The sequence below is a fragment of the Schistocerca serialis genome, chromosome 1, assembly GCF_023864345.2.
Source record: "Schistocerca serialis cubense isolate TAMUIC-IGC-003099 chromosome 1, iqSchSeri2.2, whole genome shotgun sequence".
Taxonomy (NCBI): Eukaryota; Metazoa; Arthropoda; class Insecta; order Orthoptera; family Acrididae; genus Schistocerca; species Schistocerca serialis.
The window spans coordinates 1,029,343,100-1,029,370,012 of record NC_064638.1 but is presented as its reverse complement, the minus strand read 5'-3'; the positions used below and the strand labels follow the sequence as shown (position 1 = coordinate 1,029,370,012).

Genomic DNA, 26,913 nt, shown 5'->3' with positions numbered 1-26,913 from the left:
ATTTCTCACGCCATACTGTGTACTCTGCTTCAAGTTCGGTTTGCGATAACCTACTCTCAAGGTACACTTTCAGTTCGGATAGCTTATCGAAATTCTCCTGATGGCAGTTATTTCGACAGAAGATAAGAAATCCTTGGTCTAATAAAATTCCTTCTGCATATTTTAAATGAATCCTTCTTCTCTCTTTCAGCTTATTTCTCTCAATGTGTAGGTACCTCGATAGCAGTTTTAAGCAGTTCTTTAGCTAAGATTGACGATTCTTCAAATACCTTGAGAAATCATTTTCGTTCTGAATTTTTCGTTATCGAGTCAACTGTTGATTTTCTCGTTTACTTACTTGATTTGCAGAAACAGATAGACGACTGCAAATAAATTAAAAAAAACGTATTTACAGTGTAATCTACAATCAAACTCACATTGGTTATAGCTATTATATTAAAGCCAGGATTTCCACGCACAAGCATGTTTCTGTATAAATTGGTTACACTTCTCAAATTCTGGTATTATTCATTTCAAAGCCTAATAATACTATGCAACAGTAGTTTTTCAACGCATGTTTGCATATTTTGACCTTGTAGGAAGTAAATCCATCTATATTGCATATTTTTTCATACTTAATATGATATATATTTTACACATTGATCTTCCATCTTAGTCATCTTTTCCTGCCTTTAGTGCATAATATTACGCTGTAATACAGAATAGTGCATTTTCGGAGTTTTGCTCCATAAAATATGGAATTTCCCCAAATAAGGATAAATCATTTTATTCGAAAATGGTCTCGGAGTTTTAATCAATTTCGTTACTTAGGAATGCTTTGTTTTGGCAGATCACTACGAAGCAGTCATGCTCCAATCTCCCTTCATCCTCCAAGGCCATTTTACACTCTTCTTGCTGTCTGGACTTGATGTGAGCAAGCATGGACGGGCGCGAATTTTTTGGGACGCTATCTTTATTACCGACAGGGCTGTTGGAGTAAACACGTTTTACATTGTTCTGTTCGACAGAGAAGGTAGAACAAATTCTGGTGGGCAAAATGCAAAAAACCTGGAATAATTCAGCCTTATACTTCCTCACATTTTCTCATATAAATATGCATCTGTCACTTCTTACAACGTAGAAAGATCATTTCCTGCATTAAAGAATGTTCTGGCTGATAAAAGTATGAGCTTCTGGCTTTTAATGCCGGGAATCTCCAAAGAGATGTTCGTCTCACCTTTGATGCAGCGCATTTCATTTAAGCAGAGAGGTTGCATCTTTAAGAGAGTTGGATTCTTTCAGGGAAAAAAGGAATTCATACGGAACTGGCTTGGCCCATAGTAAAGGACCAATTCCAGCATTTTCCTAAACTGAGAATGGCAAAGAAACCAAAGAAAACCATTTTCAAGATTGTCGGCGGACGGATTCCAACCACTTTGCCTCTCGAACCCACGGACTGGCGTAAACTCAATGCCTCAATGCGCACGACTACCCAGGTCGGTGGTGAATTTAGAAAAAAAACTGGTTAATGTAAATTGTTATAAAATAAAATAAAAAGTAAAACGGAACAGCGTTTCGTGAGAACAACGTTGTCTTCCTCCCAAGCAAACCCGATTTAAGTTCCCGGAACATCTCTGGCACATTTCCTTATGAGCTATAGCGACCTGTTATTAGCCAAGCAGCGCTTTCGTGAATTCGTTGCAAGCTTAGGACAATCCTTAGTTGGTAAGCACCCTAGAACTCCAGAATCGATTACACTAGCATTTTGCTGGACATTTACTTTAGAAATCACTCTGGCAAGGCTGAGCGTGAAAATTGTCTTTAACAATGCACCTGTGGTTAAAACTGCACTTTTAAATTGTAAGTCACCCTCGTATCTAGAACTTGTGTCTGTTGACAGGTAGGAGAAATTACGTCAGGTAGGATCATGTCAAGCATAACGCTGTGATGTTCATATCAAATTTCTGGCTTCTGCTCCATACAATGGTAGGTTGCCAGAACTATACGACCATGTCGTCACCATCAAGTATCGCTGCTGTCGACAACTATACAGAATATCACATGGAAGAAGGGTATACAGATGGAAACCAGTGCATAGTGCACGTTGAGAAGGCAACTCACGTTTCCTTTTTTCCAGGCTAGTTGCCTTGGCGATTTCTGCTGTGTGGTGCAGGAAAAAAATGGGTAGTATGACACTTACGAAATGGAGTAAGTTATCTTCAAAATCAATAATTGTGTTGTCAGTTCCTGTCTATGTTATTTTGATTTGCGTGAACAATATACACTACTGGCCATTAAAATTGCTACACCAAGAATAAATGCAGATGATAAACGGGTATTCATTGGACAGATATATTATACTAGAACTGACATGTGATTACATTTTCACGCAGTTTGAGTGCATAGATCTGGCCGTATTAACGGCCTTGAGACGCCTGGGCATTGAGTCAAACAGGGCTTGGATGGCGTGTACAGGTACAGCTGCCCATGCAGCTTCAACACGATACCACAGTTCATCAAGAGTAGTGACTGGCATATTGTGACGAGCCAAGCCAGTTGCTCGGCCACCATTGACCAGACGTTTTCAATTGGTGAGAGATCTGGAGAATGTGCTGGCCAGAGTAGCAGTCGAAGATTTTCTGTATCCAGAAAGGCCCGTACAGGACCTGCAACATGCGGTCGTGCATTATCCTGCTGAAATGTAGGGTTTCGCAGGGATCGAATGAAGGGTAGAGCCACGGGTCGTAACACATCTGAAATGTAACGCCCACTGTTCAAAGTGCCGTCAATGCGAACAAGAGGAGACCAAGATGTGTAACCAATGGCACCCCATACCATGACGCCGGGTGACACGCCAGTACGGCGATGACGAATACACGCTTCCAATGTGCGTTCCCCGCGATGTCGCCAAACACAGATGCGACCATCATGATGCTGTAAACAGAACCTGCATTCATCCAAAAAAATGACATTTTGCCATTCGAGCACCCAGGTTCGTCGTTGAGTACACCATCGCATGCCCTCCTGTCTCTGATGCAGCGTCAAGGGTAACCGCAGCCATGGTCTCCGAGCTGATAGTCCATGCTGCTGCAAACGCCGTCGAACTGTTCGTGCAGCTGGTTGTTGTCTTGCAAACGTCCACATCTGTTGATTCAGGAATCGAGACGTGGATGCACGATCCGGTACTGCCATGCGGATAAGATGCCTGTCATCTCGACTACTAGTGATACGAGGCCGTTGGGATCCAGTATGGCGTTCCGTATTACTCTCCTGAACCCACTGATTCCATATTCTGCTAACAGTCATTGGATCTCGACCAACGCGAGCAGCAATGTCGCGATACGATAAACCGCAATCGCGATAGGCTACAATCCAACCTTTATCAAAGTCGGAAACGTGATGGTACGCATTTCTCCTCCTTACACGAGGCATCACAACAACGTCTCACCAGGCAACGCCGGTCAACTGGTGTTTGTGTATGAGAAATCGGTTGGAAACGTTCCTCACGTCAGCACGTTGTAGGAGTCGCCACCGGCGCCAGCCTTGTGTGAATGCTCTGAAAAGCTAATCATTTGCGTATCACAGCATCTTCTTCCCGTCGGTTAAATTTCGCGTCTGTAGCACGTCATCTTCGTGATGTAGCAATTTTAATGGCCAGTAGTGTACCTAATGTACTCGTCAAGCTACTCTAATTTCAGTACGAAGCAAGTGTAGTTTCCGGTCGCGATAAATAAGAACTATGATTCGTGCTAGTGATGCCAAAAGTGGACACGTGGGACGCAAGGTCCAGTAATGGCTCACCAAGTATAGTAGATTAGCTGTTGGCACAACAAACCACTTACTACTGTGGTAAGAGGGAATTCCGACTAAAAGCCACGAATCATAGTCTGGTACACCTGTTTGGTGCACCTGTACAGGTGAACAGGACTACTATACTGGCAAAACTGTGCAGAAAACAAGACTTACACTCCACGACAGAAGAAATGAAATTCGGTTGTTTTTACGTCTACAGGGGTCCACTTCGCAGTGTGTGTTAGGTTGCAGTTCTACTGCCATCAACCTACCCTTTATCTTCGCCACAGCATGTGAGAAGTTGAGAGGTAGTTCTGTTGTTTACGTTCTGTTAATTTGTAATTTACTTATGCGCTTATCACAGTCAATTCTGTTCACTAAGGTTAGTTTTGTGGTACCGGATTCCCAAATGAAAATGCCATGGCCCCTTTATTTCGATGAGCGTTGCCCGTGGTAGATGCGGGCAACGTCCGGAGGAGAATCCGTGTGCGAAGAGCTGGCGGCTGACACGGAGAACGGGAAGACAGCAGCAACCTCAAGCGGCCGAGGCATCACAAGGCGCCGTCGGAAAGAGCTGTCGTCTAGGAGGCGCCAAGAAAACGCTGTAGCAGACGCCCGGCGGGGAGCGAGGAACTAATGCAGAGGAGCTTAATAATTCTCGACTGCGCGTTTAAATGTATGCAGGCTCTCGATAGCACACGACAAAATTAAGACCTATAATGGGTACCTTTTCAAGTATATATAGATTTCTCGTGGGCCCTGCATGGAGCCGACCGTTCGCCAAATGTGGCTGACAAGCCGACTAACTATGACGTCACTAGTTCCTTGGGGGCCTCGTGGCCCCCGCTGTAGCGCTGTCACGCAGTTGCCCGGCAATTTCTCGGTATACATACTGGTCAAGGCCGCACAGGTAGCAATAAAAGGCTCCCTTTCGCACATAGGCAGCAGGAAGCTTCCATATATAAAATAAAAGCGTGGTAAATATGTCAGTCTTATGGCTGTTGGATGTCTCTGTAATATAGGGTGTTTCAAAAAGAATATACGTATTACAAAGTATTATTTTGTCCAAACTATCGATCGCTGCGCCTCGGCTCGGCTATTGGAGAAAAGAATACACACTCTAGTTTATATTAATAGCCGCTAGATGTCACTTGTCTTCTGTTTTGCTTGGTAACGGTCATATGTTTAGAATGGCTACTCCGCAGCAGAAATCATTTTGTGTTCTCGAGTTTGCTAAGAGCAATTCCATGATAACAGTGCAAAGATGTTCCAGGTCGGGGTACCAAATTGATCCTCCGAATAGGTGGAACATTCGCAGATGGCATCGACAGTTTCTAGATACAGGATGTGTATGTAAAGGAAAGAGTCCTGGCCGCCCTCGTGTTCCTGAAGAAAATGTTGCACGAATTCAAAGTGCTTTCCATCGTAGTCCTTCAACTCGTCGTGCCAGTCGGGAGTTACAACTGCCTACAACAACAATTTGGCGTGTTTTGAGACGTCGGTTGGTTATGAAGCCGCACAAGTTACAACTGTTACAAGCTCTGCGTCTTGATGATAAAAGCAAAAGTGCGGCATTTTGTAACGAGATTCTTGATGCTATTGACAATGATAAAATTTTCGCACAACGCATCGCGTTCACTGATGAAGCGACTTTTCAAACACAATGTTCGAATTTGGGGCCTACCGAACCCACATGGAGCCAATGAACATGTACGAAATTCTCCCAAAGTCAATGTGTTTTGTGCGAGATCCCGATCATGTGCTTATGGACCATTCTTCTTTGATGGAAACACGGTTAACGGTCAGCAGTATCTCGCTATGTCACAAAACTGGTTGTTTCCGAGGCTGCACAAAGACAACTTCATTTTTCAACAAGACGGGGCAGCCCCTCACTGGAGTCGCCAAGTGCGTGAATATCTGAATGAAACTCTACCGAACCACTGGATTGGTCGTCAAGGAGCTGGCGACTTAGCATGTCTCAGCTGGGCTCCATGGTCACCGGATTTGACGCCCTCTGACTTCTTCCAGTGGGGTTTCGTTAAAGACAACATTTATGTACCACCACTCCCACAGAACCTGGAAGAGTTGAAGAACCGGATCCGTACTGCCATAACATCAGCGACGAAGAACATGCTTGCCCGAGTATGGGAGGAATTTGGGTAACGATGTGATACTGTTCGTGTGGCTGATGGAGGACATATTGAACATCTGTAGTCTGAACATGAGAAGTTCGTGAATATGTGTGTAAAGTTTCATATTATTTTTAAAAAACCCTGTGAAAGGTCTCTGTTGGATTCCTTTCATGTTAATTTCTTAAATATGTTGTCATTTACGGCATAAATTCCTCTTCTAAATTTACTGTGGTGTTTCTGACTATCTGGGAGGACACTGAGCAGTGAAACGTGTTACTTTTACACATAAACAAGAACGATCTGTCACACTACTACACTTTAAAGCACAGTTTATATGTAATTCATGTCACACAGTCCCATACGGAACCTACATCCGCTTTCTTTTATATACTGTATATGATAAGACACTGTCATCCCCCTTCCCCTCTGTGTGAGAGGATGAATGAGCAAATGTATTTGTAGTTGCATGCTGGATGGTAGCAGACAAGCCTGTCTGCTAGAGAACAGTAGGACCAACGTCGGAACAGGTAGCTACGCTTTCTAAAATCAGAGAGGTTTCTATGCTTAGTATGGTCCTGTCCGTCCCTTGTCATGTTGGTATAGGAAGCTGCCTCTCTGGTCACTTCCGTTTTGTATACGGAAGCACCCTTGGTAGGAGCCCAGGTCAGTCTGTCCGCGGCGAGCGTCTGAAGTGGTAAGATCTCCGGCTAAGCGCGTGTCTGCTAAGTCCGTAGGACAATGGATTTCTTAAGTTCAGCCTAACTGAAAATTTAATCACCTTTATTTCAGGTTTAGCTCTAAAATATCTAATGTTATCTTAAATTGCAGCACAGTGTAATTCGAGTCTGAAGTTCAGAATATATTCCGGTAGTTGCTTTGTCACTACTTTGCGAGTAAAGTGGAACCACGTGTTGATCAGTAACTCTAACTAATATCATCAATCTTAAATGCGAATGTGCGTGAGATTATAACGTCTCGTCTTGACAATATTTTTCAATATAGCAACTTTTCTTTATGTTCAACCCACGTGGGGTGTACTTTGTGAGACCAGTACCACGTGCTCATACAATGGTTTGACCCATCAGGTTAATAGTTAGACGATAGTAACCTGTTTGAGGTTTTTCTTTTGTAAATTGCTTTTCGATCTAATTTATTTTAATTATCAAAATTATTGTGGAGTTACACTCTTTGTGTAAACCAAGTTGACCACGTGAAGCATGTGGTGTAATCATCAAAGTAGCCCTCAGCTACTCTTTTCGGGAAGATTTCACAGAGAGTTAGTATGAATTTAGTATACCAGTGTGTGGTAATTACATGACGGACAGGATTGTGCTACGAACGTAACTTGTTTGGGTGAAAATTGAATCGGTTGCTTGTGGTTAATTTCCTCTTGCATATGTTTCAACGTTCTTCGTGTGTTATTTTATGAATGCAGTGTTGTATGCAGTCTCCCAATCTTGGCTCCATATTTGATGTGTTCCGTAAGATTACAATCTCACATTTTCACAATCCTAAATAAGGCAACAGTTTAGTTATGAATCAAGTTTAATATGCTGAAATTTCAATGATCAATGTTAAAATAAATTTCCAAATATAAATTGATTTATTTCTTTTTATTTAAATTCTCTTTTTTATATATATATCACCGGTTGTCGTATGACTATTAAAAGATTATAATTAATGTTAGTCTGGTTGGGAATTTGGTAAGCTAGACTGGATACCTGGTGAAACAGTTGCGCAGTAATGCAAGGTTAACTTCCCCAGACAGCTCACAGCTTTTAACCCGCTTTTATTGTCTATCAGCACCGCTTACACCACAAATTAAAGCAACAACGTTACACCTGTACTTTTGAATTGCACGATTTTGACGACCAATGTACCTCAGGTCATTACTATAACGTACTACAAGTACAACAGGTAGCTGAGATGAATGTCTGAGGAGTGAGGTGAGAAGTGGGAAACAGTCCCCCCGTCCCCGAAGCTACCCCTAATCTGTGTTACAGGCCGCTCGTAAAATAAAAAATTAACTGTCGCCCTTGAGTGTTTCCTTGTGGGCCATTTATGGTCTCCCATTTCATGTTTAATGTACAGACGCAGTGCCACAGAGAAAAATTCTAGTGAAATGTGCATGCAGAGACCATATTCTCATTGTAAGCATGGAACAGTGGAGTACTCCATACACTCAGTAGTACAGCGAAGCATTTAAGTAGTTAAAGAAACTAACTAATGGCCTACGGATATGGCAGTCACCAATACCATGCACACACAAATAAAGGACTCACACATCTACATCTACGTATTTGGTCGGTATTACTCCGGGAGTATCAGTGCATCGAAGAGAAAAGAAGGTTTAGTATGTTTACGTCGCTCGAACCTCATCCAATAAGTCGCAGTTACAAGCTGACGTAACTGCATTCACGAAAAGGTTTTTGGAATGACGCGTACTACTCTACGTCAAAATGCTCATCCAACTCTCTGCCGCAGATCCTCCCAGTGGCGTAGCGAACATAACTGGCGCCCGGCGCACGTTTCATTGGCGCTGCCCTCCAGAAACACATATAGTATTATAATACATAGAATTTTCTCTAATGATAATACATTTTCCGGAAAATCTTGTTTGTCTTGGAGACAACTTGGCGCCCCTCTGCAAGTGACCCCTGGGCCATGCTAGATCCTTTGCCCCCCCCTCTCCCCCCTTTCGGTTGGTTTGAATCCCACATTAGCCAAGATCGTGCTGCAGTTAGTATGTAATTCTCTTCCTCAGCCGTGAGAAGCAGCTACCTATCATTATTCTGAAGACATAATCAATTTCACTTAAAACACAAACTATAATATGACTCGACATATTCTCCAAACGCTAAATAAGTACCGACAAGACTCAAGTTATACTCCAGAAAAATTCCTAACAGCAAGTAGGAATAGGTCATTAACCGACAATATTAAACGTGACCAAGTTTCTTCAGTTATGTAAATATGTGTAGCACAAAAACAAAGATCGATATGAAATGATGCCGAACACTGTACAACGGGCTTCACATGAAGTGTGCAAGAAAAGTTACGATTGGAACATAAACTTTTTTTCGAAACTCCGTGACTGCGTATGTTGGCAAACATACAAAGTGAGGTATTGTGCCGTAGTGAAACAGATGTTGCTGCCAGTTTCACTCTGCTTCTCTGCCAACAGTGGCGTTTCAGCAGATACCTAATCCGCTCGAAGTCAATCACGTACGTAATAGAAAGCATGTAACGACGTGTATGCGATGTGAGCGAGATAAATGTAGCGCTGTCTGTAACGACATAATATTCCCAAGCGAAGAACGCTTACAAAACATAATTACAAAGAATAATTTCTTCCTGGAAATGTTTCATTTAAAGACACGTCATTCGTACAAATGCCTTACTTCCTCCGGATAGTTTTTCTCCGATTTTCCTTTTTTATGTTTCGTTACGTCGACTGCAAAGTCACAGAGATAAAGGAGAGGCAGGAAGCTTAGTCGTAACACGAGCCACCGGTCTCCCCGTAGCAGCTACAGACGCTGTCACTTCTAATAAACTATACGGTCAGCGTGGACACAGGAGTAATGTTGTGTGTGCTGGTAGGCCTGCACTTCCTCTCATGACATGGTCCCCACGTTTAATGGAACAGTGTTACTTTTAGCAGTGAGGTGTGAAGCGATTCAGATCAAATCCATCGAATCGGCCTGTATATCAGTTTCAGGTTTCGCGAAGGCTGGAATGTTTTCCTGGAACTTCGGAGTCACTTTATTTTCTTCGAAACAAATGTGAATCTTCGAGGTTACAAATTACAAGATAATGATAGGACTTCGAACCTCCTATGCTGGCGAATATTAGATGGCGAGTAACGGAAAAAAGAAAAAAAAATAAGGATCCTGGAATAGTACGAAAATTTTTTCCATCGGGTTGCGAAAAATACGTCACCCAGAGTGAATTTTCAGGAAAAAAAAAACAGGTTTACGACATTCCGTTAAGAAAATGGCTACTGTTCTAGTGCACTTGATGTAAATATGCAAGCAAGGCTCTGCAGTGCTGCGAAATTCATCACTGAAATTTCTTAGTTATTTTACTATAAAGAGTCTTGCAACGTTCTGCCCCATTAGTCCAAAATGTTGACTAACGAGAAAAATTAAGATTGTGGATGTAAGGCTCCAGAAGTTCTACACAGTCTCAACGAAAAAGTGTTCATACAAGCACGGGCAACTGTCAGAAAAGTCTTTCTATAGGGTGCTCAACTCACGTGTCACATTGGCTTGGATGTATGAGGGTCACTCCAAAAGAAATGCACACTATTTTGTTTTTAAATCCATCTTTTATTCTATATGTTTGAAAGTTTTACAGTGTGATGATACATCCTTTAGGAACAATATTTTCATTTCTCCACATAATTTCCATCCCTCTCAACTGCCTTAAGCCATCTTGGAACCAGCGCCTGTATACCCGCACAGTAAAACTCTGGACCAACCTGTTGGAGCCACTGTTTGGCAGCGAGCACAAGGGAGTCATCATATTCAAACCTTGTTCCACGAAGAGAGTCTTTCAGTTTCCCAAAGAGATGATAGTCACATGGAGCCAGGTCAGGACTGTAAGGCGGGTGTTTCAGTGTTGTCCATCCGAGTTTTCTGATCGCTTTCATGGTTTTTTGACTGACATGTAGCTGGGCATTGTCGTGCAACAGCAAAACATCCTGCATTTGCCGACGTGGTCGAACGCGACTCAGTCGAACTTGGAAGTTTCTTCAGTGTCGTCACATATGCATCAGAATTTATGGTGGTTCCACTTGGGATCATGTCCACAAGCAAGAGTCCCTCGGAATCGAAAAACACGTAGCCATAATTTTTCCAGCAGAAGGCGTGGTTTTGAATTTTTTTTTCTTGGGTGAATTTGCATGATCCCACTTCATTGATTGCCTCTTCGTCTCTGATGAAAAATGATGGAGCCATGCTTCATCACCTGTCACAATTCTTCCAAGAAATTCGTCTCCACCATTCTCGTACTGTTCCAAAAGTTCGTTGCATACCGTTTTTCTTGTTTCTTTGTGAGCCACTGTCAACATCCTGGGAACCCACCTGGCACATACCTTTTTAACGCCAACAGTTTCAGTATTCCGCAAACATTTCCTTCCCCTATCCCAACGTAGCGTGACAATTCGTTCACTGTGATACGTCTGTCAGCAGTCACCAATTCGTTAACTCTCTGCACATTGGGGGTTGTTTGGGGGAAGAGACCAAACAGCGAGGTCATCGGTCTCATCGGATTAGGGAAGGATGGGGAAGGAAGTCGGCCGTGCCCTTTCAAAGGAACCATCCCAGCATTTGCCTGGAGCGATTTAGGGAAATCACGGAAAACCTAAATCAGGATGGGCGGACGCGGGATTGAACCGTCGTCCTCCCGAATGCGAGTCCAGTGTGCTACCACTGCGCCACCTCGCTCGGTCTCTCTGCACATTGTCTGAAGTGTGTGCAGTACGAGGCCTGCCGCTGCGAGGATAATCCTCAATATTGCCGTGCCCGCTTTCATCGCGTAAACTGCTTGCCCACCAACTAACTGTACTGCGATCGACAGCATCTCCATACACCTTTTTCAACCTCTTGTGGATGTTTCCCACTGTCTCGTTTTCACAGCACAGGAATTCTATAAGAGCATGTTGCTTCTGACGAACGTCAAGTGTAGCAGCCATCTTTAAGACATGCTGTGACGGCGCCACTCACGGGAACAGGTTGAAATAAGAATGAGAGAGACGAGGTACTGGCAGAAGTACAGCTGTGAGGACGGGGCGTGAGTCGTGCTTGGGTAGCTCAGATGGTAGAGCACTTGCCCGCGAAAGGCAAAGGTCCCAAGTTCGAGTCTCGGTCCGGCACACAGTTTTAATCTGCCAAGAAGTTTCAGGTTGAACTAAGTTTGAAAACAGGCGGAAAGGATGTATCTGCACACTGTAAAACTTTGACACATGCAGAATGAAAACTGTATTTTTACCTTCGTAGGTTATATCGTCACAGCCCTGACGCTTCATGTGAATTTCTGCACTGTCGTTTTGTGGTAGGTTCGCATTGAAAACTAGTATCATCATCCGCGATTTTTTTTTCCCAGAGAAGCATTGTCCGCGTTTTGCAATTCAGTCACGGCAGGCGTCCACGCGTCGTTTTTGTTCGAGAGTCAAAATATTGGGGAGAATCTTGGCGCACACTTTTCTCTTCCTCAAAACATTCTGGAGAATTTCTTGAACGCTAATTTAGAAATGTTGCTCCATTGCGATTTGTGACTCCATGTTGACGCACTAGGGTCGTATGTTCACTACGTATCACTGCGTCCTCACAACTGAACTGCCTCGTCCCACGTACGTCTGTCGTTTAAAGCTCTTAGTTGAAACTGCCGTCATAATCACTGAGCTGATGTCGCTTGTACGCCAGGAAGAAAGTCTTGACAGATAGTGTACATGTACACTCCACAGCTGGTGAGTGCCTCTGTGTGGGCTCGAAGGTCGCTAATTTTACCTCCACGATCTTTTGCGAGAGGAGCATGTAATATAATGGTTAACTCTTCTAGGAACGTTGTAAGCTTTCTATGAAATACTGTTTGTCTAAGAAAAGTCAGAGTGTATTGATTTCGAAAACTTTCACCTCACGTAACATGTATGACTGCTGGTTGGCCCTGTGCTGCGATGCCAACAGAGTCGTGGGGAAAAAAATGCAAATTCTGCTATAAAGACAATGAACATAATAAAATGCCAAAAGAAACAAATTGTGTGCTGAATGAAAATTATACAACTAAAACTCAGTACCGAAGCGTATTATAAGCGTTTCGTGATACGAAGTGCAATGTTCGATTTGCAATGCCCACAAAAATAAATACTGCTCTACCCGGAAGAAAATAACTGTCTGAAATTACCAACAATGTTCACTGAAAACTAATGTACTTGCTAGCATCACATCTGACAATCCTCACTACAAACTGTTTGCACAACAATGCAACGTAAGGTCCGCTCTGAAATCAAAGTGACTTACCTCTTGCGTAGCATGCTGTTTTAGTGTCTGGAGTACTGACGTTCTCGAAAGCTAACGAGCAGATGCAGCAGCTAAAGATAAGCAATCTACTTAAAAAAAAAAAAATTGTCAGAAACAAACTTCGCGTTGTGTAAGGTGCAACGACACACGATAAAAATTCAAAACTTTATTGTTAATCACTGAGGCCGGTTTCATTTTAAAGAAGACGGTTTCTGAGAAATCAAACTCTGGTTACTGAGAAGAAGACAGCAAAACATAAGAAGACTCTAACAGTCACAAAATTATCTCATTACAAAAATTACAAACATACCTTTAAAATTCCTCCAAAATCTTGTGTGTTTACATCTCGATAATAAAGCACTCCAGATAATTTCTCCCAGATTCACAGAAAACAGATCTCATTCTGTGAAAAACTCAACTGCACGCTACTATGTCTCAAATAAAAGTGTCTCAGCGCTGCATTAACAGACTGACGAACAAGTCAACCACACATAAACACAAAGTCAAGGATCTTATTGATTATTCCTACAGTGCGCTCAATCATCTTTGTCCCGTACAATAAAAGTAAGTTATTTATAATAGCAGAAAACATCTGAGAACCTTAAAACGTAAGCTCAAGGAATTTCAAGAGTAAACCACAGCGTGATGCACAACGCCTCTCTTGTAGCGTCTGCCACTGTTGTTGGCTTAGCATCTCCGTGACTAGTGATGAGGACCTCGTGAATGAGTCGTTCAAATGAACGCTTCACTCCTGTGAAGTGTGAACTAACCACTCAATTTCAATGAACTGGTACTTCAAACTCTTCACAGATAGCACACTCCACACTTTTTTCTAGTTCACTCACTCTCTTCCCCTCTCCCTCACCCACGTCACTCCTCCTCCCATCACCTCACTTCTCCCTGTCCTGCCTGTCGACGAATCATGCGGTGTTAGTGGGGAACGATAGGTTTAGGACGGGTGGAGGAGGTGAGGGGTGAGGAGAAGGCAGCGTCAGCTGCTACCTGCAGTGCTGACATCATTACCCGTGACTATTCGTACAGTTAAACTTCGCGTCTACGGGTAGCCTACCGTTGGCAGCGCTTGAAGACAAATGAATATTAAAGATAGAATCGAAGTGGCTATCTGTGTGAGCACGCACAGCAAACATGAAAATAAAAGGTTTGTTAATAACACTGAAAGAGGGGTTTTACCTGAAATCGTACCAGTGACTACAGGTGACAGTTTACGTTTTGAATCTAGTGGGTTATTATTGTCAACAAAAATAAAATCTACAGGAAAACTTCTGAATAATTACTTAACGTAGGTATATTGACTTTGTGACAGTGTTAAACATACTCATTCTATTTTGGATTAAGTTTTAAAAGGAACATAAAATTGGACTGCATTTCGTTGGTAGCCCTATTTTTCAGTTCATGAATACAACAAATAATGTTTCATTTGGCAGATAAAGACTTTTTTGGGCGCTTCATGAGAAAATGTCGAGCAAGATTAAATGTAGTACCTTCTTTATATGTGACAGCCTTCTCTGTTTATCTTTCCTTTGTCCCCCCTTTTTTTTCTTTATTGTCATTTTGAAACCTGTATACAGGCAGGCCTGCAGCAGCATACTACGCCGCTCTTTGGCCGCAGAGAAACACAAAAGATAGAAATGAAGACAATTAGAGAAGAAAGATGGCGGACATATAAACGGAGCCAAAGACTTTAAAATACAAGGTGCCGTTCACGGGCGTAAAGTCCAAGATAAAATTGTTCAGACACTTGGACACAGACAGAAACGCCCTTTGTCCCCTTCGACCATGCTGTATTTAAGATATCTCAGATGCTGTAAGAGCGTAAAACGTTGCGTGCACGTTACTCCATAGTTCCGCCATCTGTTGGTAAAATTGTGAAGTATTACGAAGCTTTATTGTACGAGCGAGGCGAAGCGAGCGTAGCAGCGGCTGAGCGGCGAACTGGGCAACTTCGCTAGGCTTCCGTACTTCACGAATGAACTACTTCATTTGAACGCTTCACGGCAAAGAGTGAAATGAATGAAGTAGTTCACGGGAATGAACGAGTTCGACCCACCTCTATCCGTGACGCTTACGCCCTTACCAAATGGATCTATATCTGACCGTGCTGCTCTTCTTTGTGTCTTATCAATTTCTTCTGTCAATCCTACTTGGTACCAACCCCCAGTCTGCCAAGCACCATCAAACCTTGGTAGAACGAAAGTTTTGTAAGCCACCTCCTTTGTGGATGGACTAAGTTTCCTGAGGATTCTTCCAATGAATCTCATTCTGACGTCACAATAATTATTTCACTACCGACGAACACCCAATGGAACAGATAGTTCTGTACTTCTCTCAGAATTTCATATTCTCCAATCACAATAGAAAGATTTTGCAGATTCTTAAGTCATTACTATAGTTTTCATTTGTGTGGCCATTTGTGCATAGTTGGTTTACAATTCCTGAGGTTATTTTTGTTCCATCGTTACAACTGTAAGAAAATGCGTGTTACTGTCACCTGACACGTTTCGCTTTACTGACGTAAATCATCATCAGTTGTCTGTAATGAAAGCTATATGCAACTTTATTTGTCTTCTAGATCTAAAAACAGTTCGTTAACAAATTATTGTTTTTTCGTTACGGTAAGTTCTGTTTGGTTTTTCGTCTACATTAGGAAATGCTGTCTGCTAAACTTTTCACTGTTTATTTGTATACTTCTAGTGTTATCGAGTACAAGTATACCAATGAACAATGAACAATGGTATACGCAACTGTGCTGTGTTAAACGTAAAGTAATGCTTAGCTCTAGAAAACTATCAGCGCCTAACAAAGAAAGAAACCGAAGATATGTTACCAGACGACATTTCCTGATGTTGGCGAAAAATCAGATAGAAATTACTATAACTAAAAATCAAGAATTCGTAAACCAACTGTTTTTCGATCTATAAAACAAACCAAATTGTGTCTTTGATTACAGACCACTGATGATGCTTTACTTCAATAAAGCGAAACGCGTTCATTTTATTATAGCTTTAACGACGTAACAAAAATACCCATTGCAAGTACTATAATCCCACAAACTCTCACATTATTCAATCCACACGACTTATCCTTTTCCGCCAAGAAACTGCATCAATTGAGCTATTAATCGATTGGTTCTCTCTCATTGCAGAACAAAAAACTACCGTTTCTGTAACACGCAAACCGATTTTTCCGTTGCACGAGCTAAAAGAATCAACGTGTCGGCCCTTGTTGCACGAAACCATCAGGGTATGCAATACTCCTGAATCAATACCACTTGAGCTCTAATATACTGACTTCTCTCATGGGCTTGTAATTGTAACATAAGCATAATAAAATTCGCCATACGATTGTAGGAAGTGGAGAGGAAGGGAGTTGAAGTTCCTTTTTGACCGTATTCTGTGTTACAATAGTGTTGTGTGACACTGGCTAATCACGAGGGAGTTGCTGCTGTGACGCAGTGTTGTTCCTGAGGATCCTCTGGAGGATAAGCCGGCCAGCGCCCAGTTTGCCCTCCACGGCAGTGTTTACGGCTGCGCATGATCAGACAGCATCGCGAGCACAGTTTATCCTAAAGAGGAGTTCCGTTGGCAAGCCAAAACGAAGGAATCCTATAGCCATCGCCGTATTTCCTGTAGAGGCGCCGCTTAAATATCTCGAACACCAGCCGTATCCTCCCTTGGAATGTAAGTGGCCAAATAGCTATCACGTAAGCCTTTTTCGAGCTGTACGTCTTGACCGCATTCATTTTGGGATTCCTCCATTGTCGATTTGTTATGTTGTCAGAGCTGTAAGTGACGCTCCTCTCCTCTTCGCTGTCTGCTAGTGGGTTTTTCCGTTGACATCACAAACTGCTGGCGTCTGAAATGTACCGGCGGCGTTTTTGATGGGTCCTAAGAAGCCTTTAATTTTGTTGCAGCTATGATAGATCGGCATAACGACCACTCGATGAAGAATTTTTGCCAAACGGTGGGTGGTTTCTTGCAAGGACAGGAGAATATAAGTTTGCTTGAAAGATTTTTCGCAGTAGCATCTCGTCAACGTGCGCCCCAACTTCCCTTGCGAGTAACGTAGTTGATTAAAATACGTATTAAGCGTCTTAAAACATTAAGAGTAAATTAGGATTTGAACTCTCTTCGACATTTAGACCATGATAGACGGAGGAAAAAAACGTAGGGTATAGCAGAATTTGCTTAGCTTAAGGGGGATAGGACATGAACCGGGCCGACTTGGAGCAGGGGAGGCACCACGGGACATTTTAATTTCCACTGTCTATACTTTTACAAGTAAATTCATAAAACTTTGTCAGCATGACCAGGAAGGATCCAGAATTCACACTCATAGCAGTGGAAGTTCGAAAACATAACGAAGTAATTTTTTTTATATGTGAAATTTCATCTTTTTTTTCACTTACTAATGGCAGCATTTGTTGCTATAGGTATACTTTTCTTCATAAGTAAGAGAGATGGTTCGATGAATATTTGCACAGCATACAAACCATACTTAAAGGTGTATGAAACTCTAGAATTTTCCAAATCTATTAAAAACTGTGGCAAAAATCGAGGCAATTAACTACAAAATTTGTGTTTTTTCTAAACATGAAGTTTAAAATTCGTTTTTTCATAAATTAAATAAATTCTACAGTTTCATACACCTGTAAGTATGGTATGTATGCTGTGCAAAATTCATCGAAGAATCTCTCTAACTTATGAAGAAAAGTGTACCTCTAGCAACAAATGCAGCCATTAGTAAGTGAAAAAATGATGAAATTTCACACGTAAAAAAAATTATTTTGTTATGTTTTCGAACTTTCACTGCAATGAGTGTGAATCCTGAATCCTTCCTAGTGATGCTGACAAGGTTTTGTGAATTTATTTGTAAAAGTATAGACAGTGGAAATTAAAATGTCCTGAGATGCCTCTCCTGCTCCAAGTCGGCCCGTTTGACGTCCTACCCCCCTTAATAGAGTCGTGGTTACAACGGGGACAGTAAATTCACCAATACACTTACGATGTGTCGAATAGAGTGGCAACTAGAGTATTGCCGAACTGGGGGCAGGGGGGGGGGTCTTATAGAGATCCTTTGCTGATTTTTTCACGCACGTATCGATGTTGCATCCCCTCCTCATGATTACGCCATGGAAGGGCGCGAAGCAGGAGGTATGAAAATCGTGAACACCCTTTGCTGCTTTGGGTCACGTTCAAATTTAGTCGAATGGTTCCTAGGTCCCTAGCTCTTCCACCCTGTATACCAGAGCATAAAATAAACGGCCCACTACACTCCAAACGGATCAGATGACGTTGCAGCCCCACGATGTCCTTGGAGTAGAGTAGAATCGTTCGGGGATAGCTGTCAGCACTGTTAAACGTTGTCAAAAACGTAGTCCTGTTGCTCACAGCACTGCGAGCTACCGTTTTAGACCGCGAAATGTGTGGGAATAAATGTCCAGAGGGAAGGGTTGGTTTCATTGGCGTCCTTTATGCCACCTCCTGAGGGCATTTCGTGTCCATTCTGAGCGGCGGTGTCTCTGAAATGTTTCCTCGATCACTCATACGAAAACCGCGTGATTTCAGAGGTGGGTGTCGCGGTTCTGGTCTCCATCGCATAGGCGTCAAAAACTGGGGTGAAATGTGAATAGGAGGTTCTGTGACGACCTTCCCATCGTGTAACGCGTCCACGATGGCGTAGAGCGGAATTGTGGTGAAATTTGTTGCGAATGTGAAATAACTAACCCACCTTACGCCTCACATGAACTAACTCCTTTCTTTCCCACAATGTCGTTACAGAACGCACCCCGCCAGAGTGGTCTTCAATTGCAATAGAACCTCTAGTCCGAATACAAAGGACAGCATTGATTGAATGCTGTATCTATGGTGTGGCCATCGCCCTTGCCGCAGTGGTTAACACCGGTTCCCGTCAGATCACCAAAGTTAAGCGCTGTCGGCCTTGGCTAGCGCTTGGATGGGTGACCGTCCGGTTTGCCGAGCAATGTTGGCAAGCGGGGTGCACTCAGCCCTTGTGAGGCAAATTGAGGAGTTGCTTGATTGAGAAGTAGCGGCTCTGGTCACGAAAACTGACAACAGCCGGGACAGCGGTGTGCTGACCTCACGCCCCTCCATATCCGCATCCACTAGCGCCCATAGGCTGAGGATGACAAAGCGGTCGGACAGTGCCTTTCGGCCTTCCCAGACCTGGCTGGACAGAGTGTTTTAGTTTCCTGTACCTATAGCGTGAAGTCGCAGTAAACGACCTACGCACATGACCTCAATCTAATTTTAAATTATAAGCAAGAAAAGATGGACGCAACTTACATACGTAACATCAAAGCTCCAGCGGAGACAGAATCAACATGGATAAAATAGTTCTTAGCGACCTCGGATCCTAGTCTCTATGTCGGCGGCACCCATGTCAATATACAGTGGCCATAAAACGCCATTGTGGCATGAACATCAAGGCAACCCCACACGTTAGAATTCAATCAATCCAAACGAAATTAAGGTGGCAATGTCTTCTAAGTCTAGACAGTGTGCAAATAGCTGGTGTATTATCCTAGTTCAGTCATATTGGTGCAGCCCTACACGAAAAATATGCGAGACACTGATTTTATTTGTTATTTATAAAGACTACTTTATTTTTTAATTTGGGAAAACGCAAGGGAAGAGAAATAGATACGTTACACGAAATGCTTAGTTTGTTATCACGAAACATGCTGTTTATCTACACAGGTGCACAAATTCATACGCTACACATCTTTGGAATGCTTAAAGAACTTGAAAAGGTTGTTCATTCACGACATTCAAGTGATTTATAGTTATGAAACTGCCTGGCAATGTTTGAAAGCAAAAATATATATAGATTAATTGTACTCTGGACTTTTTTCTTTGTTTTTGAGGGGCGGGGGTTTACGAACACTTATGTCTTCTGGTTCTGGGGATATCTGAAAGGTTGTGTCTGTGGGGATGTATCCGCACTCTTCCTGATATGAAGGATAGCATACGACATATCGCTCTGATTACACCGGATAGCCGGCTCCGGTGGCCGAGCGGTTCTAGGCGCTTCAGTCCGGAACCGCGCGACTGCTACGGTCGCAGGTTCGAATCCTGTCTCGGGCATGGATGTGTGTCATGTCCTTAGGTTAGTTAGGTTTAAGTACTTCTAAGTTCTAGGGGACTGATGACCTCAGATGTTAAGTCCCACAGTGCTCAGAACCATTTGAACCATTTTACACCGGATATGCTGCGAGTGATTGTAGACCATGCGGTGTTATGGATGCAGCATGTTGCTGAGTCAGGAGACGTTGTAACTTGTGACCATACCCTAATAAACATGCCGTAACCACCGTTATCGTGTGATTGATCATTCTTCCCCTTTTCCTGCACCCACATCACATTCTGACTGCTTACGGGGCATTTTTTTTTTCCAGCATACTCCACGAGCGCCCCGATTTAATGAACAAACCCACTATGTTTCAACGTCCTGTGATGTATTCAGCCCGCAATACAGCACTCGGAAAATCGTCAGTTTACTTACAGCCATCAGTACAAGGGGAAGGAAACCATGTCCCGAACTGTTCTTAATAAATAATCCTCACAACCTTCTGAAATGTTTTTGGGAGCAACAAAATACTTAAAACAGGATGGCTAGCTGAAGATTTGTATCCCAGTAATTATCGAGTCCAATTGTGAACCGTTCTTACTAACAAAAATTTAAGAAATATTTAATTAATGTAGAATATAAGCACAGATTCGAGCTGTAGAAGGGATTACTAACCAAACAACCACAATCACAGTTCGATTGTATACATAATTAATGAACTGGTATATTTCATAGGCTAATTTCTGCCGCAAAAGTAATTTTCCCCACGATTCTGAACTGACCGACAAGTTGGTAAGGAAAAGGACCACAGGATGAGGTCAATATAATTTTTAGATCCCTGGAAATCAGTTTGGTAAAACAGTCAAAAGATGACATTTTGTTGTTAAGGCTGTCAGTGGCCGTTGCATTCAAACTTACTCCGCCGCCACGCTTCAGTGCAAAAGTCCTGCAGGGGCGTTGGACTGACACCACAGCAGGATGACTGGCTAAGAAGTCATCATGTCTCCCCCATCACTCACTTAGAAATGCTGCAAGAGGGTCAGCATTGCCTTTGGGATTGAGTTGGCTGAAAGGAACTACTTTTTACTGGAACAATCAATCCACGTTGTCGCCACCGGGGAAATAAAACCGCGGGACCCACGCTCCCAAGCCCACTTTGAAACAGTAGCTAGTTGCGGTCTGTTGGTTTAGGTACATCGTGAAGATTGGCATGCAAGTCTGCTGTCACGTTAGTTGAAGCCTGTGCTGAACTGATTTACCTGGAACACAGATGTGTATGGAAAACTCGTGATAGGAATTCTGTCGCACCTCTAGAAGATGCGCGCTTTCGTCGATCGCTGTAACAATAGCCGGTCGCGTCTGGTTCTGCAAGCATCCAATCGCCAGCTCACCTATGCTTTTGTGGTAAGCAACGCGCTCATGGTCTCTATCACTCTCGTGGCTCAATAACTGCTTATTTGGTTATTTCAGATTAATTCGCTCTTTTGATACATCTAGTAACTTTTCCTAAGCGCTGGAAAGAATTTCCATTCTTATTTTCTTGTGTGCTTCATGTATTTTTCCCCGGCTGAATAGTAATCGAGAATTATGGATTCATGGTTTTTCCCATACTGTGAAGGCTGCCTCACCATTTCCCAAGTGTTTGAGGTCAATATGCGGCTATTGAATTATGCTCTGTTATTCTTCTGTAGCCCTTCCACATGCCCCTAAGAAACTCAGGCATGCCACTATCGAAATGCATACTGTAGGATCCGAGCTCCGATACTGAACGGCTGAGACGGGCAGTTTTTGCGGGTATGTCGTAATTTCTATAAAATCGCAGTAAAGAGGAATAGAGTTATAGAAACGCTTGTAATCAATTACAGGAATCAACTATCATATTTCTATTTTAATCAAGTTGTTCTACGTAATTATCGTACACTACCTTTTCATCTATTGATTTTGTCATAAGTAATATAGTTGAGGCATGAAATGATTTCCACATATGTCTGAAAGTAACATCAACTGTCTCAACATTTACGAATTAAGAAAAGGACAAATCTGCTTCACTTGTACACAGGGCGACGCAGCACAAGTACACCTTCTGTTAATATGATAGGGAGCTTATTCTGACAATGGTAATTAAGTAGATGACTAAAACTTTCGAATATTCGATCCTTGGTGCGAATCACTCGTTCAGGATCCACAAGAAGCAGCCTTTTCTTTATACCACCATGCATTCCAGTGAAAACATACTGCCTAAGAGGTCCCTGATATTCACGGATTGGAAAGTCACCATCACGAGTAAGAAGAACTTCACAACACTGTCGACTGACAAGTCCATGGAACAACGCTTCACGCTGCAGCTGACCTCCCTTACCAATGCCCTCCACTTCAGTTGCAAGTTAAACATATACCTTGTGATAACATCGTTAATATATTCACGTTCACTGCATGGCATGGGAGGCGGTGCTTCTGAGCTCAGATCTATCAAATTACTGGTCACACCATATCTGCTTGTGGTTCAAATGGCTCTGAGCACGATGGGACTCAACATCTTAGGTCATAAGTCTCCTAGAACTTAGAACTACTTAAACCTAACTAACCTAAGGACATCACACACACCCATGCCCGAGGCAGGATTCGAACCTGCGACCGTAGCAGTCCCGCGGTTTCGGACTGCAGCGCCAGAACCGCACGGCCACCGCGGCCGGCTATCTGCTTGTAGAGCGGTCTGTGGTTGCTGGTGCGGGCCCTAGTTCTGGTAGTACCTTGCCTGACAGATCATTAAAATATTATTGGTCTGCACTCGTAACACTACCAGATATAAGTCACGCTGACAATGTTATGGTGGGAAGCGTTAAGAACTTCTTATACCTCATCTAGAATGGCTGCTCTACTGCGATGATTCCATCCTGAGCAAGCCATCCACCACAGTCAGGCACGTAACAGGCACGCCAGTCATTGGCATCTTTTGCAACATCTATTGTGGCAGGTCACCACCAGATGCAAAAGAAATTCGTAGCACATCATGTGCAGTAATAATAATATCGGAGAGCTAGCACTAGACGTGAACTTGACACAGTCGGATTCACAACGGAGCCAGCACAATCCATTACTCGAGGTTCTCCGATTGCTCGTTGTATTGTTTACACAACCTTTCTTGTTTTGTCAGCAGTTTTCAGGCTAGCAGCTTCAAGTGATGTATTAATACACACCTTTGCTACTTCAAACCTTGTTTCAAAATCCAGGCTCTTCATTGATGTGGCGTATTTCAAGACAGCCAATATATCTGACAGCTTATGTTACGTCTTCGTTGGAAAGTTGCTGGCCTGAATGAGACCATCCTCGGCCAGGCTTGTTGGCAAAGCACAAGTGCTGACGAAGAACGTAATAAATTTTTCCAGGGCTTCAAAGGCCTGCAACATAAACCAGTTGCAAGAGGTTTACACAACACAGCTACATGGTGTCATAACGACTGTGCCATCTCACATGGTACCCTTCATGTATCAAAGAACCTTCACCTCGCTATTCCTTTCAACACACTGTTATTAAAATTCCGGCTACACATCCTTACTTTCTAGATTCATACTGTGCATGTATATCACAGCATCAACAACTTTGGAGGACAGACGCACAGTAGCGGCACATTTAAAAAGCACACACACCCGAGATTGGGAGCAACGTCTACTTTGCAAACCAGTGACGCTGTTGCATGACTAATGAGATCGTCACTGTGTTAAATAGCTCAGTTAACTACGTGTACAGGAAAACTACAAGGAGCGACTGGAGATCGAAGCGAGAGGCTTTGAATTTGTAGTCTGGCACTTAACCACTGAACTGGCGAGCTACACGATCTATTTAATTGTACCGATTGGATCCGTTTCTTCATGAGCGAACTATATCAAATGGTGTCGCATTGTCAGTTATGAAACAGGCGGACGTCTGGTTACAAGAACTAGTGTTGGTAAAGAGGAGGATGACGCTAACAAGCGCCAAAGGCAGTTCTGTACTTCCGCTACGTCACAAAGGCTCACGGAGAAATCTGCACGCTTACGTCTACGTTGTTCTTTCACAGTTTTCATCTCAGCACCGAAGCACGCTGAGCAAACCTGTTATTTGTTTCATACGTCGTGTATTCCTCTCAAGGGACGGCACAATATCTAACAATCTGTTATCCGTATTAGAAAGCAGAGGAACTCCTCATCGCAGAACACTATCGAACAATTACGTCATAACAGACAATTGTGTTCATACTTGCCGTTGCTTTCGAATGAATGTGTATTAATTTTTAAGAGTAAGAATGTAATGTTCAAATGTGTGTGAATTCCTAAGGAACCAAACTGGTGAGGTCATCGGTCCCAAGACTTACGCACTACTTAACCTAACTTATGTCAAGAACAACACACACAACCATTCCCGGGGGAGGGCTCGAACCTCCGGCGGGAGTAGCCGCGCAATCTGTGACGTGACGCCTCGAACAGCGCGGCCACTCAGAGCGGCAAGAATGTAATGCATACTCGGCAACATAAAAACGTTTAAAGTGATACAATGATTTTAAATTGTACGAGATCGCGGTAAAAAGTAATGCCTTCGGATTTTTTACTCTGTTCTCAGTATCGATTGAGGTCATGCATATCAATCAGCCAACTTTCACGCTTCGCTGACTCAAGTTGAAGCCCTCTGCCGCTAGAGGACTCCGAACTGTAGCGTGTTACATAGTAGTAGGTAACTTTAACTATGCTGGTGCGTGAAAAACAGCTTGCCGTAATCGAGTTTCTACCCGCAGAAAACGTGTCATCAACTGCAATGAAAGCTGCGTGCGTTGATGATTATCTCGACTTCATTAATGTGCGACGTTGGGTTGTTCGTGCTCGTAATAAAGCACATGGTGGTGCCAACCTCGATATGTGTGACACAACTAGGAGTGGGCGCCCGCGTACAGCAACCGATGAGTTGATGGACTCATCAGAGAAAACCGCCGGCTAACATAGACACAGCGCTCACGTCAAGTGTGGCATCCACGAGAGCATTTGCAGGCCATCACTGCACAATGAGGTGCCTAAACTGGGTGCACGGTGGCTGCCTCGAATGCTCACTCACGATATGAAGCAAACGAGATTGGCCATGTGTCAACAATTTCCTTGACGATTTGAGTGTGAGTGTGATGGGTTTCTTAACAAATGGTTCAAATGGCTCTAAACACTATGGGACTTAACATCTGAGGTCACCGATCCCCTAGACTTAGAACTACTTAAACCTAACTAACTCAAGGACATCACACACATCCATGCCCGAGGCAGGATTCGAACCTGCGACCGTAGCAGCAACGCGGTTCCGGACTGAAGCGCCTAGAACCGCTCGGTCACAGAGCCCTGCTGTTTCTTAACAACAGTGCGTAAGGTCATAGAAGCTGGGTTCACCATTCTGACCCCGAAAACAAGAGAGCATCAATGGGGTTCCGCCACAAAGGATCACAGACGTAAAAAAAGTTCAAGACAATCCCATCAGCAGGCAAAGTCATGTTCACAGAGTTCTGTCCAAGATGTGATACAATTGGAATCCATACCTGAAGGCACCACTACAAGCTCTGCAAAGTACTACGAGACCCTCAGAAGCTGAAAGCACGAATTCGAAGAGTTCTTCGACACATGAAGCACCTTCTCGTTCAGCAAGACAAAACCAGATCAAACACGAGCGCTGCGACAGTCATACGCCTCGGGTTTACTGTCGATCATCCTCCATACTCTCCCAAGTTGATCCTCATCCAACTTTTGATCTGTTTCCAAAACTTAAAGAACACTTTTGACGAATTCACGGCGCTAGTGATGAAGCGGTGGAAGCACAGTTTAGGTTGCGGCTCCGTCAACAAAGTCAAACATTCTCAGTGACGGTACCAACAAACTGGTCTCTCGTTGGGAGAAATGTGTTCGTCGCTAGGATGACTATGTTGAGAAATTAATATGATGGCATGAATAAAGACGAACAATGATAACAACATGAGTTTTATTCAAAAATCTTTGAGAGTTTTCACATAAAATATTCTGGGGCTTTACTTTTCAGCACGCTGCAGAATAAACTTTCCACTCTGTGGCGTAGTGTGCGCTCTTTTAAAACTTCCTGTGCCAAATCAGGACTAGAACCCCCGGAACTTGTCATTCGCCTGCAATGCTCTTACCTGTTCAACTAATTTCTGCATCACTGAAGAAAGAAACTTAGGACGTACTTTAACTTACATTTAGAGCTTTCTCGCTACCAAACTAGAATAGAATGGAGATGGTGGCAACACAGCATCAGAAGGGCGATTTGCGACCTCTGTTTAAAAGGCGCACTTCAGTTGTAATTGTGTGTATTGATTTTCGTCGACAATACGGTCTACACCACCAACAGCTCAAAGAATTCGACGGTGCGACTAGCAGTTTCCAGACACTGATCGTTTAATGCAAGGCGATTCGACGCGAAGTGGCTGCGTCAGGGACACCTCTATAGGCCAACCACTTTAACCAGCAACTTACAAGTGGTGCCGAAATTAACTTTTAGTTTCAATGCGTCTAGTTTCTATCTTTCTTCATGTAAGAGACATAGTTGTGCGAACCCAGATAAATCTTTTCACACCCTGGAGTATGCACGTCACACATCTCTTATGAATGTCATCGCACGTTATTAAATTTTGGAGGTGACAAATAGTGCTTAAATCCTCTCTCTAGACCTCGTAGCTGAGTGGTGCGTGTAGACCTTCAGATACTTGTTTGCAAAAGAAATTGAGCTGGGTAAAGAGATCGCGCTGGGAATGCGTTTTGTCATTGTACAGATCGGGAGGGAACACCTTAATTGTACAGGTCGGTAGAGAAAACCTTATATGTGTGACTGAAACTGGATAATTATAATATTTTTTCAGTTCTGTT

At 43.1% G+C, this 26,913-nt stretch overlaps 1 protein-coding gene across 2 annotated transcripts in view; it reads right to left on the bottom strand.

Annotated features, from left to right (window-relative positions):
* LOC126413891 (uncharacterized) overlaps positions 1-26,913 on the bottom strand; it is an 870,590-nt gene that overhangs the window by 191,732 nt on the left and 651,945 nt on the right. The gene's annotated exons all lie outside the window — the stretch shown is intronic.